Genomic DNA, 10,687 nt, shown 5'->3' on the forward strand with positions numbered 1-10,687 from the left:
CACCAACCTCTGAAATATCACCCTCCTCAATCCCCCGCCCTTGCACCATGACCTATGCATCCTTGGACACCGAGGGGCAATTTCGAATGGCCAATCCACCTAACCTGTACATATTCGGACTATGGGAGGAAACCGGAGCACCTGGAGGAAAGCCACTCAGACACAGGGAGAAAGTAAAAACTCCACGCAAACAGTCAGGAATTGAACCCCGGCGCTATGAGGCAGCAGTGCTCCCCACTGCGCCACCCTCCGCCGAAGGCATAAGCAGAGACTGGGCCTAGTGCAATATCAACTGAATTCTGGTCTAGCGGAATGCCGATTGATACAAATAGGGACATGATCAATGCAGCAATAAGAGGGATATCGTACAATCCAAGAATAACAGAGGCAGGGCCTAGTATTATATAAACAGGGGCATATACATGTGCAGCATTAACTAAAGCAGGATTGTGTTTACTGGAATTTAACTATCTAGTCGAGTAATAACTGAGACCGAACAACTTGTGATGCAAACAGAATGTTGTTCCAGTTACGATGCACAGACACACGTTCTGATGCTGTAACCATTGTGACGTGTTTCTTACTAGACTAACCAAGACATGGGTCAGTGCGTCATAATTACGGATTTGTAATATAAACAGGGTGTGGGCCCCGGATATTAATAACTGATATTCAGCCGAGTGCAGGAAAACTGAGACAGGACCTGCTGTAATGTGATAGAGACACGGCGAGTGTAATGTAAACAGAGGCCGGGGCTGGGTGAATGTAAGCAGAAAATGATATGTTTAAAATGATTTAATGGGATCTTGGAGTCGGCAGTAACGTCAACATTTGCTGTCAATTCCTCATTTCCCTTGAGAATGTGGTGTTGAGCCCGCTTTATGAACCATTAGGGAGGTCCAGGATTTTGACCAGTGACAGTGAAGGAACAGAGACATAGTTCCCATCAAGGTGGTGTGAGGCCTGGTGGGTAATTGCAGGTCCTGTTGTTACAATGCATCTGCCGGGCCTGGTCCTTTTAGGCGGCTGAGTTGCTGTGTTGGAAGGTGCTATAGAGGGAGGCAATTGCTGCATTAGTTCCTTGTGCGTCGTTCAAGCTACTAGAATTGTGCACCCGTGATGCAGGGAGAGAATGTTGAAGTTGGTGGATGGGGTGTTCGTCGAGCCGGCTGCTCTGCTCTGGATGGCGTCGAGATCTCACGTATTGCTTGAGGGGCACACGTGAGACCAATGGAGATATTCAGTCAAACACCTGACTTCTGCCGTATAGATGATGAATAGAGGTTGGGAAGTCGCGAGGTGAGTTACTCACCGCAGAAGTTCCAGCCACTGACCTGCTCTTGTAGCCATATTTTTTAAATGTTCAGTTTTTGAGCAATGATAATTCCGAGGATATTGATATTGGGGGAATTCAATCACGGTGGTATAATTTTAAATCTAGGAGAGACGGTTAGAATCTCGCTTTTTGGGATGGTCATTGCCTGACACTTGCCAGCCTAAGCCTGAATGTTGTCCAAGTTTGCTGCACTTGAAGACAAACTACTTCAGTATTTGAGGAGTTGAATATGGTGCAGAACATTGGGTAATCATCAGCGAACATCCTCACTTCTTACCTTATGATGAAGGGTTAAGCTTGGGCCGGGGACACTATCCGAGGACACTATACGTTACTGGATGATCCTTGACACTTTTTATAAAGTTCCTGATGGATCAAAGGCGGACTGATCGGGAAATAATTGGCTGGGTTGGATTTATCCTGCGTTTTGTGAAAGGGTCATGTTTGGCAATGTTACACATTGTTGGGTACATGCCAGTGCTGTATCTGCACTGGAGCAAGTTTTCTGGGGCCCAGCCAGTTATGGAACACAAATCATCAGAATTGTTGGTATAATGTTGCCAGGTCGAATAACGTTTGCAGCGCTGTCAGCCATTTCTTGATATCGTGTGGAGGGATCTAATTTGCTGAAGACTGACATCCATGATGATTCAGACCACCGGAGGAGGCCGAGATGGATCATCCTCTCGGCACCTCTGGCAGGAACTTTCAGTCTTGTTTTTTGCACGAACGTGCTGGGCTCCCGCATCATTGAAGAGGGGAATTTTATTGAGGCTCCTGATCCGGCTATTTGTTTAATTGTTCATTACTATTCAGGACTGGATGTTGGTGAACTGCAAAGGTAGATCCTATCCATTAAAAATAGGATCACAATGATTGTGTGATATAAACATTGACATGTACTAGTGCAGTGTTAATTGAAACAGAGTGCCGTGTAATGTAAACAGAGACAGAGTCTAGTCTAAAATAAAACAGATGGAGCCCAATTTAAAATTAACAGAGACAGGGATTGGTGCAGTAATTATTGAGGCAATGTCTGCTTCATGTAATGTAAAGCATCTCGATTTAAATTCCATCTGCTGGCCAAACTTTGCAATTGCAGTTACTGTGAAAATATTGCTGTCAGGTATGATCCATGATGTAGATGGGTCAATAATTCATTTCCACAAATGTAATATCACATCGCGTTCTGCGGAGCTGCTATAATCTAAGGTTTAACTCATTGCAGGTGTTGGTGGCTAATTCTTGCGCAGTGAGGTCAGTGCCAGAGCAAAGCGGCTCAATCCCTGGTCGCGCGTTTTTGTTCATGTTTGTTAAATGGATGAGTGTTTCCTGGGCCCTGTATGGAGTCCATGGGAAATTTAACATTTACCTTAACGTACATGATGTTGGGGCGATTTTGTTGCTTCATTATACCAGCTGAAAGACGGTTGGGGCCATTGACTCCAAAGCCTCCAAGGAAGTTAAGATGGGATCTTAAATTGAAAGGGAAAATGTGGGTGTGCGTGTAAGACAGACAGAATGCTTGTGGGAGAGACTGTGTGTGTCTGTGTTTCGCTGTGGGTGTGCGAAAGCGAATTTTTGCGTGTCGTTGTGTGAAACAACATTGTGTTGTGTACAACTGGATTTCACTCAGGTCACAGGCATCCGTCTATTTCCAACAGATACACAACAAATATCCAATGATTTTGACGCAAGTGTTGCACATGAAGCTCCCAATTGTCGTTGTGGGTGTTCATATTCTCGGTTTGTGTCTATTTCGAAGCTGCTAAATCCACTGGTCCTGGTGGCTCACACCAGCCCACCGGAAGTGTCCCTATTTTTTCATTTTGCTGCTGGTGACAACGAATTTCGATGCTCAATATTTAGGTTTAAGGACATTATGTCACACTTTGAAGAAACCTTGAAGTGGAATATTTGGCTTCCCACTGGTTGTGTGGCTCCGGCTGCTTCGCGAAGTGGAAATTCTTTGGTCATGTGACCAACTTCCATTTGGAGACCACACTAAAACCGTGCAAACCACCTCTTTCTGATTGTTTTGAAGGTCCTTGGAAGCTCTGTCTTTGACAGCAATGCCTCATTTCTGATTTTGTCCTGCCAGTAAATATCCATAATGCACTGCGGACAACAAAGATGACATTTTTTGAGCTATTTTTCTTCACAGCTCTAAGTGTTCCTTGTTTCACAGACATACGACAAGGTTTATAGAATCATAGAACTTACAGTGCAGAAGGAGATATTCGGCCCATCAAGTCCCTTGGAGAGAGCATCCTACCTAACCCATACCTCCATCCTATCCCCACATCTCCACCTTATTTCTGTAATCCCATTTCACCTTTGTTGGATACTAATGGCAATTTAGCAGAGCCAATCCCCCTATCCAGCACATCTTTGGACTGTGGGAGCAAACCGGAGCACCCGGAGGAACCCGTGCAGACACGGGGAAAACGTGCAGACTCCGCACAAACAGTAACCCAAGATGAAAATCGAACCGGGAACACTGAAGCTGTGAAGCAACTGTGCTAACCAGTGTGTTACCTTGTTGACCTAAGGTTCTGAGAGTTTAGGCCTTATAAACCATCAGCTCGTTCCAAAGCTTGATGTCATTCCATGGACATTTTAATGAGTCAAACAAAGGTAGTACCTGCTTTCCCCATGTCAGGATCACGTTCTGCGTCAAGGCAGTCTCTCAACATGGAAACTCGGGAGCAGAATCTGCTCACCGGCTCTTATTTAATGTGGCCATTGGCGAAAGTGCAACACCTTGTCCCACGACCACTGTTTTCCTCATGCTTATGGCAAGGAAGAACAAGTTACAGGCACTGGGGACAGAGTCCATGAGTCTCTGTAGCTGATGTTTTGTTTGGATGATCGAATTTTCAGCCTAGAGGAATTCTCTGATGAGGATGTATTGTGATTATGTCTCCATTTTCATTACTGAAAGGTTATAGAGGTTTCAGCCTGACCGGGTGTGCTAGTGGATTTCATCCATATCTTCAGGGAAGGCGAAGATCAGCAACTTGAAGAGGAAGCTCCCGAATAGAGTTGGGTCAATGACACGGTCCTCTTTCACTCAATCATTCACTTAGAATCTGTCGGAAGTGGAATCATCAATCTGTACAATGCAGTGCATTTTGCAATGGAAGCAGTGAATGAGACAGGGAAGCTTTAGAAGGCAGACACGTTTCCCCAAATCTTATAGTCCCTGTTCTGATGACAGTGTCGAATGTTTATTGAGATTGATGAAAGCAAGTTGAAGAGGTAGACATGTGGTATAGGGAGCAGATCACGCCCAGAGTAAATCTTGCGACACAAACACCACACCTTGCTTCCAGCTACATTCGGCCTGCAAGCAGATGAAGTGTTTAAAATGTGAAGCTCGCAACGGCCTTTCCAGTGCTGCTATGAGTGAGATATGTCAATAGTTGCTGCAGTCTCCTCTGTCCACTTTGTTTTCAGATATTGATTATGATTTTGCATCTTCAATCTCCTGTGGGATGGCTTATATCTTCCAGGAGAGAAGGCGTCGGTTATAAATGTTCATAAAAATAGTAATGATATTCATCAATCTTCATTCAATTATGAATATAAATAATTGAATTCACCAATTACCGTCGTTCCAAAAAGATTAGTACAATTTTTTTTTTTTTTATAAATGTTTTTATTCAGTTTTCGTATTTTATATTGAACAAATTACAAATTGTTAGGAGAGAGAAAAAAAAAACAAACAAAAACAAACACGCAAAAATTAACATACATATTTACAGGTAAGCATCTTCGTAGTAGTAACTGCGCCCCCCCCCCCCCCCCTCAACATGTTTATTTAGCTTGGTTTTGGGCCTTAGCTAGCCATCGAACCCCCGTAACGAACCTGTAGCCCCCCCCCCCCCCCCTCCCGCTACCTTCCCCCGACTATTCTTCCTCTTGTACATTGGCCACAAATAGGTCCCGGAACAGTTGCATGAATGGCTCCCACGTTCTGTGGAAGCCGTCGTCCGACCCTCGGATGGCAAATTTGATTTTCTCCATTTGGAGAGATTCCGAGAGGTCGGACAGCCAGTCCGCAGCTCTGGGCGGTGCTGCTGACCGCCAGCCAAACAGGATTCTACGGCGGGCGATCAGGGAGGCAAAGGCAAGGGCATCCGCCCTCCTCCCCAGGAATAGATCTGGCTGTTCTGAAACCCCGAAGACCGCCACTATCGGGCATGGCTCCACCCTCACTCCCACCACTTTGGACATTACCTCGAAGAAGGCTGTCCAGTACTCCACGAGTCTGGGGCAGGACCAGAACATGTGGGCGTGGTTGGCCGGGCCTCTTTGGCACCGTTCACATCTGTCTTCCACCTCCGGGAAGAACCTACTCATACGGGTTCTTGTTAAGTGGGCTCTATGTACCACTTTTAGTTGCGTCAGGCTGAGCCTTGCGCACGTGGAGGTGGAGTTGACCCTATGCAGTGCTTCGCTCCAGAGTCCCCACCCGATCTCCATCCCCAGGTCGTCCTCCCATTTCCTCCTTGTTGCGTCCAGTACGGTGTCGTCCCTATCTACCAGTCGGTCATACATGTCACTACAGTTTCCTTTCTCTAGGATACTTGCGTCCAGTAGGTCTTCCAGTAGTGTCTGTCGTGGCGGTTGTGGGTACGTCCTTGTCTCCTTTCGTAGGAAGTTTTTGAGCTGCAGGTACCGTAGCTCGTTCCCCCCAGCTAGCTGAAATTTCTCTGTCAGTTCGTCCAGTGTTGCGATCCTGTCGTCCGTGTATAGGTCCCTGACTGTCAGTGTCCCCCCGTCCTGCCTCCACCTTTTGAAGGTGGCGTCGGTCAGTGCTGGTTTGAACCTATGGTTGTTGCAGATGGGAGCCCTGTTCGACATTTTGGTCAGGCCAAGTTGCTGCCGCAGTTGGTTCCAGGATTGGAGGGTGGCTGTCACCACTGGGCTGCTGGAGTGTTTTTTGGGTGGGGATGGGAGTGCTGCCGTGGCGAGGGCCCGGAGGGAGGTTCCCATGCAGGAGGCCTCCTCCGCACGCACCCACTCAGCTTCTGGCTCCTGGATCCATCCCCTTACTCGCTCGGCTGTTGCTGCCCAGTGGTAGAATTGTAGATTCGGGAGGGCTAACCCTCCCCTGGTTTTTGTTTTTTGTAAGACCTTCTTTGGGATCCTAGCATTTTTACCCCCCCATACGAACGCCATGATGAGTTTGTCCAGCGCTTTGAAAAAGGCCTTGGGGATGTAGATCGGAATGGATCTAAACAGGAAGAGGAACCTGGGCAGTACGTTCATTTTGATCGTCTGAACTCTCCCCGCGAGGGAGAGCGGGAGTGTGTTCCATCTTTGCAGGTCCTTTTTAACTTCCTCCGTCAGGCTGGTGAGGTTCCATTTGTGGATCCCTTTCCAGTCATGGGCTATTTGGATCCCCAGGTAGCGGAATTTATGTCGGGCTTGTTTGAACGGCAGCCCCTTTAGTGCTGCCCCCCCCCCCCCCCCTTGCGGGTGTAATGGGAAGATCTCACTTTTGCTCATGTTGAGTTTGTAGCCCGAGAAGGCTCCAAACTCTTTCAGGAGCGCGATGATTCCGTCCATGCTGCTTTGTGGGTCCGAGATATAGAGGAGCAGATCATCCGCATAGAGTGAGACTCTGTGCTCTCTACCTCCCCTTCGGATCCCCCTCCAATTTTTTGCTGCCCTGAGCGCGATTGCTAGCGGTTCGATTGCTAGTGCGAACAGCAGCGGGGACAGTGGGCATCCTTGTCTGGTGCCCCTGTGCAGCTGGAAGTATTGGGAGTTGGTATTGTTGGTCTGTACACTCGCCATGGGAGCGTTGTACAGGAGCTTTACCCAAGCTGTGAACCCTGTTCCAAGCCCGAACCGCTCCAGTACCTCTATGAGGTATATCCATTCGACTCTGTCGAAGGCCTTTTCTGCGTCCAGGGAGACGATCACCTCTTGTGTTCTCTCCCCGGAGGGGGTCATTATCACGTTCAGCAGGCGCCTGATGTTCGCGGTCAGCTGTCTACCTTTGACAAAGCCCGTCTGGTCCTCTGTGACCACCTCAGGTACACAGTCTTCTAGCCTTTTGGCTAGGATTTTGGCCAGTATTTTGGCGTCTGCATTCAGCAGAGATATGGGTCTGTATGACCCACATTCCGTTGGGTCTTTGTCTTTCTTAGGTATCAGCGAGATTGAGGCCTGTGCTAACGTGGGTGGCAACGTGCCCCTAGCTAGCGAGTCTGTGAACATCTCCCGCATGTGCGGGGCCAGCGCTGTCGCAAATTTTTTGTAGAAGTCCGCCGGGAATCCGTCCGGTCCCGGCGCCTTCCCCGCCTGCATGGAGCTAATGCTCTCCATGATCTCTCCCAGTGCTAGTGGTGCTTCCAGATCCCGTTTTCTACCCTCTCCCACAACTGGTATGTTCAGTCCGTCAAGAAACCGGTTCATCCCAGCCTTCCCCGTTGGGGGCTCTGAGGTGTACAGCTCTTGGTAGAAGGCCTTGAAGGTTTTGTTAATCTTCTCTGGTTCTGTTTCCAACGTGCCTCTGGTATCTCTGATTTGCGCAATTTCTCTGCTGGCTGCCTGCTTTCTCAGCTGGTGGGCCAACAGGCGGCTGGCTTTGTCTCCGTGTTCGTATAGGGCCCCGCGTGCCTGGCGGAGTTGGTGTACTGCTTTCCTGGTGGAGAGCAGGTCAAAGTTCCTTTGTAATTCTTTTCTCTCCGCCAGGAGTTCTACAGTCGGGGCCTCGGAGTATTTATGGTCTACCTCCAGTATGGAGTCGACCAGCTTCTGCCTAGCCACCCTTTCCTCCCTATCTCTTTGCGCTTTGTAGGCTATGATTTCCCCTCTTAGTACGGCCTTAAGCGCTTCCCAGAACGTGGAGGGTGAGACCTCCCCGTTTTGGTTGATCTCAGTGTACTCCGCTATGGCCTGCGCTATCCTTTCGCTGAAGGCCTTGTCAGCTAGTAAGGCACCGTCCAACCTCCATTTGGGGCGCTGGGCGCTTCCCGTCTCTAGCCGCACATCCATGTAGTGTGGAGCGTGGTCTGATATCACAATTGCGGAGTATTCCACCTTGTCTATCTCTGGAAGCACCGTTTTCCCCACCACAAAGAAGTCAATTCTGGTGTACACGTTGTGTACTGGGGAGAAGAAAGAGAATTCTTTCTCCCCCGGGTGGGCGAATCTCCAGGGGTCTACTGCTCCCATCTGCTCCATATAGTGGCTGAGTTCCCTTGCCATGTTTGAGGTTTTCCCCGTTCTGGGGTTTGATCTGTCCGTCGTTGGGTCCTGTACACAGTTGAAGTCCCCCCCCATGATTAGTCGGTGCGTCGCTATGTCCGGGATTTCTGCCATGGTCTTTTGGATGAAGCTCGTGTCGTCCCAGTTGGGCGCGTACACGTTAACTAGAACTACCGGCGCCCCATCCAGGGCCCCGCTGACCATGACATACCGTCCCCCTGGGTCCGTAAAGATTAGTACAATTTTAAATTAAGTTATATGGTTCTGGTGTCGCTAGCTGGGCCATGATTTATTGTCCATCGCTAATTGTCTTTCACAAAGTGGTGGTGTGCTACCTATTTGAACCTCCGCAATCACTCTGGTGTCGGTAAACCGACGGTGTTGTTAGGGAGGGAGTTCTGGTCGTTCGAACCAGCGACACCGAAGATGCTGCGATATATTTCCAAGTCAGGATAGTGAGTGATTTGGAGGGGAATTTCCAGGTGGTGATCTTCCCATGTGTCAGCTGCCTTTTCCTTCTAGAAATTAATGGGCCTGGGTTGAGAAGGCGTTTCAAATTAGACTTGATGGGTTTCTGCGGTGCATCTTGTGGATGGTACATTATTGTCATTGTTCGTCGGTTGTGGATGGAACCTTGCCTCGCACATCTCCTCTAAACTTTGCCCCACGGACCTTAAACCTATGCTCCCTGGTGACTGACCTCTCCACCCTGGAAATGAATTCCTGCCCATCCATACTATCCATGTCCCTCATAAGAGTGTTTGTACATAGGGTGACGATCAAGTGGACTGCTTTGACCTGGATGGTGTCAAGCTTCTTCAATGTTATTGGAGCTGCACCCAGCCAGGCAACTGGAGAGTATTCAATTACACTCCTGTCTTGTGCCTTGTAGATGGTGAACAGGCTTTGGGAGTCAGGAGTGAGTTACTTGCCGCAGGTTTCCTAGACCCTGACCGGATTATGTCGCCTCAGCAATTATATGGTCAGTCCAGGACAGTTTCTGGTCAATGTTAACCCCAGGGTATTGATAGAAGGGGATTCAGCGATGACAATATCACTGAATGTCAAGGAGAGATTGTTGGATTCTATTTTGGTGGAGATGGTCATTCTTTAGCACTTCCGTGGCGAATGTTACCAATTGTCACAATTCAGAAAGTTAAATAATTAAATATATCAATTATGATCAACTCACAACATAAATAGTTACATTCACAAATTATTTTCGGCATTTGGTTTTACAAAATGTAAATGCAATTCATTGAAGGGAGGTGGATTTGAGACCTGGAAGAGATCAGCCACGATGATTGTGAAATTCCGACTTCTGCTCCTCATTCCTATAGAACAGTACAGCACAGAACAGGCCCTTCGGCCCTCGATGTTGTGCCGAGCAATGATCACCCTACTCAAACCCATGTATCCACCCTATACCCGTAACCCAAAATTGAGAATGTAGAACAACATCTTTCAGACCATCTATCTATCCATCCAACAACCACATTCATTGAGTCCTCAATCAAAATATTCAGGCATCCAACCAACATCCATCCCTACAAAAAAGCAGTCATCCCTTTATCTTTGGGCATGTGGTGGTGTAGTATTCATGTTATTGAACCAGTAATCCAGAGGCCCAGGCTAATTCTGCGGGGACTCAGGTACAAATCCCACCATGGCCGGTGGTGGAATTTGAATTCAATTAATAAATTTGGAATACATAATAATGGTGACCATGAAATCCCCTCTGCTTCATCAATGAAGGAAATCTGACATCCCTCCCTGGTCTCACCTACATGTGGCTCCAGTTGGACAGCAACACATCTGACTCTTCAGTTCCTTCTGAGCTGGCCCACTCCGTTCAACAGCAATTAGGGACATGGATCACATGGTGGTCTTGTCAGTGAGTCCCACATTCCATGGAAGAATAAAGGGAAAAAAACATAACTGCACATGTTTATCTATTACAAAATGTATCCCGTCTGATTGTCTGAATGTATTTCTATCCATCATCACAATGTTATGAGGTGTGGGAGAGATCCTCCAGCCGGTTAGTATTGTTAAGAGAGGCTAGAAAAGCTGGATAACTCTCCTTTCCTTAGAGATGGGAACAGTTCAAATAAGTTCACAATT

Source organism: Scyliorhinus canicula, unplaced genomic scaffold, assembly GCF_902713615.1.
Source record: "Scyliorhinus canicula unplaced genomic scaffold, sScyCan1.1, whole genome shotgun sequence".
Lineage (NCBI taxonomy): Eukaryota > Metazoa > Chordata > Chondrichthyes > Carcharhiniformes > Scyliorhinidae > Scyliorhinus > Scyliorhinus canicula.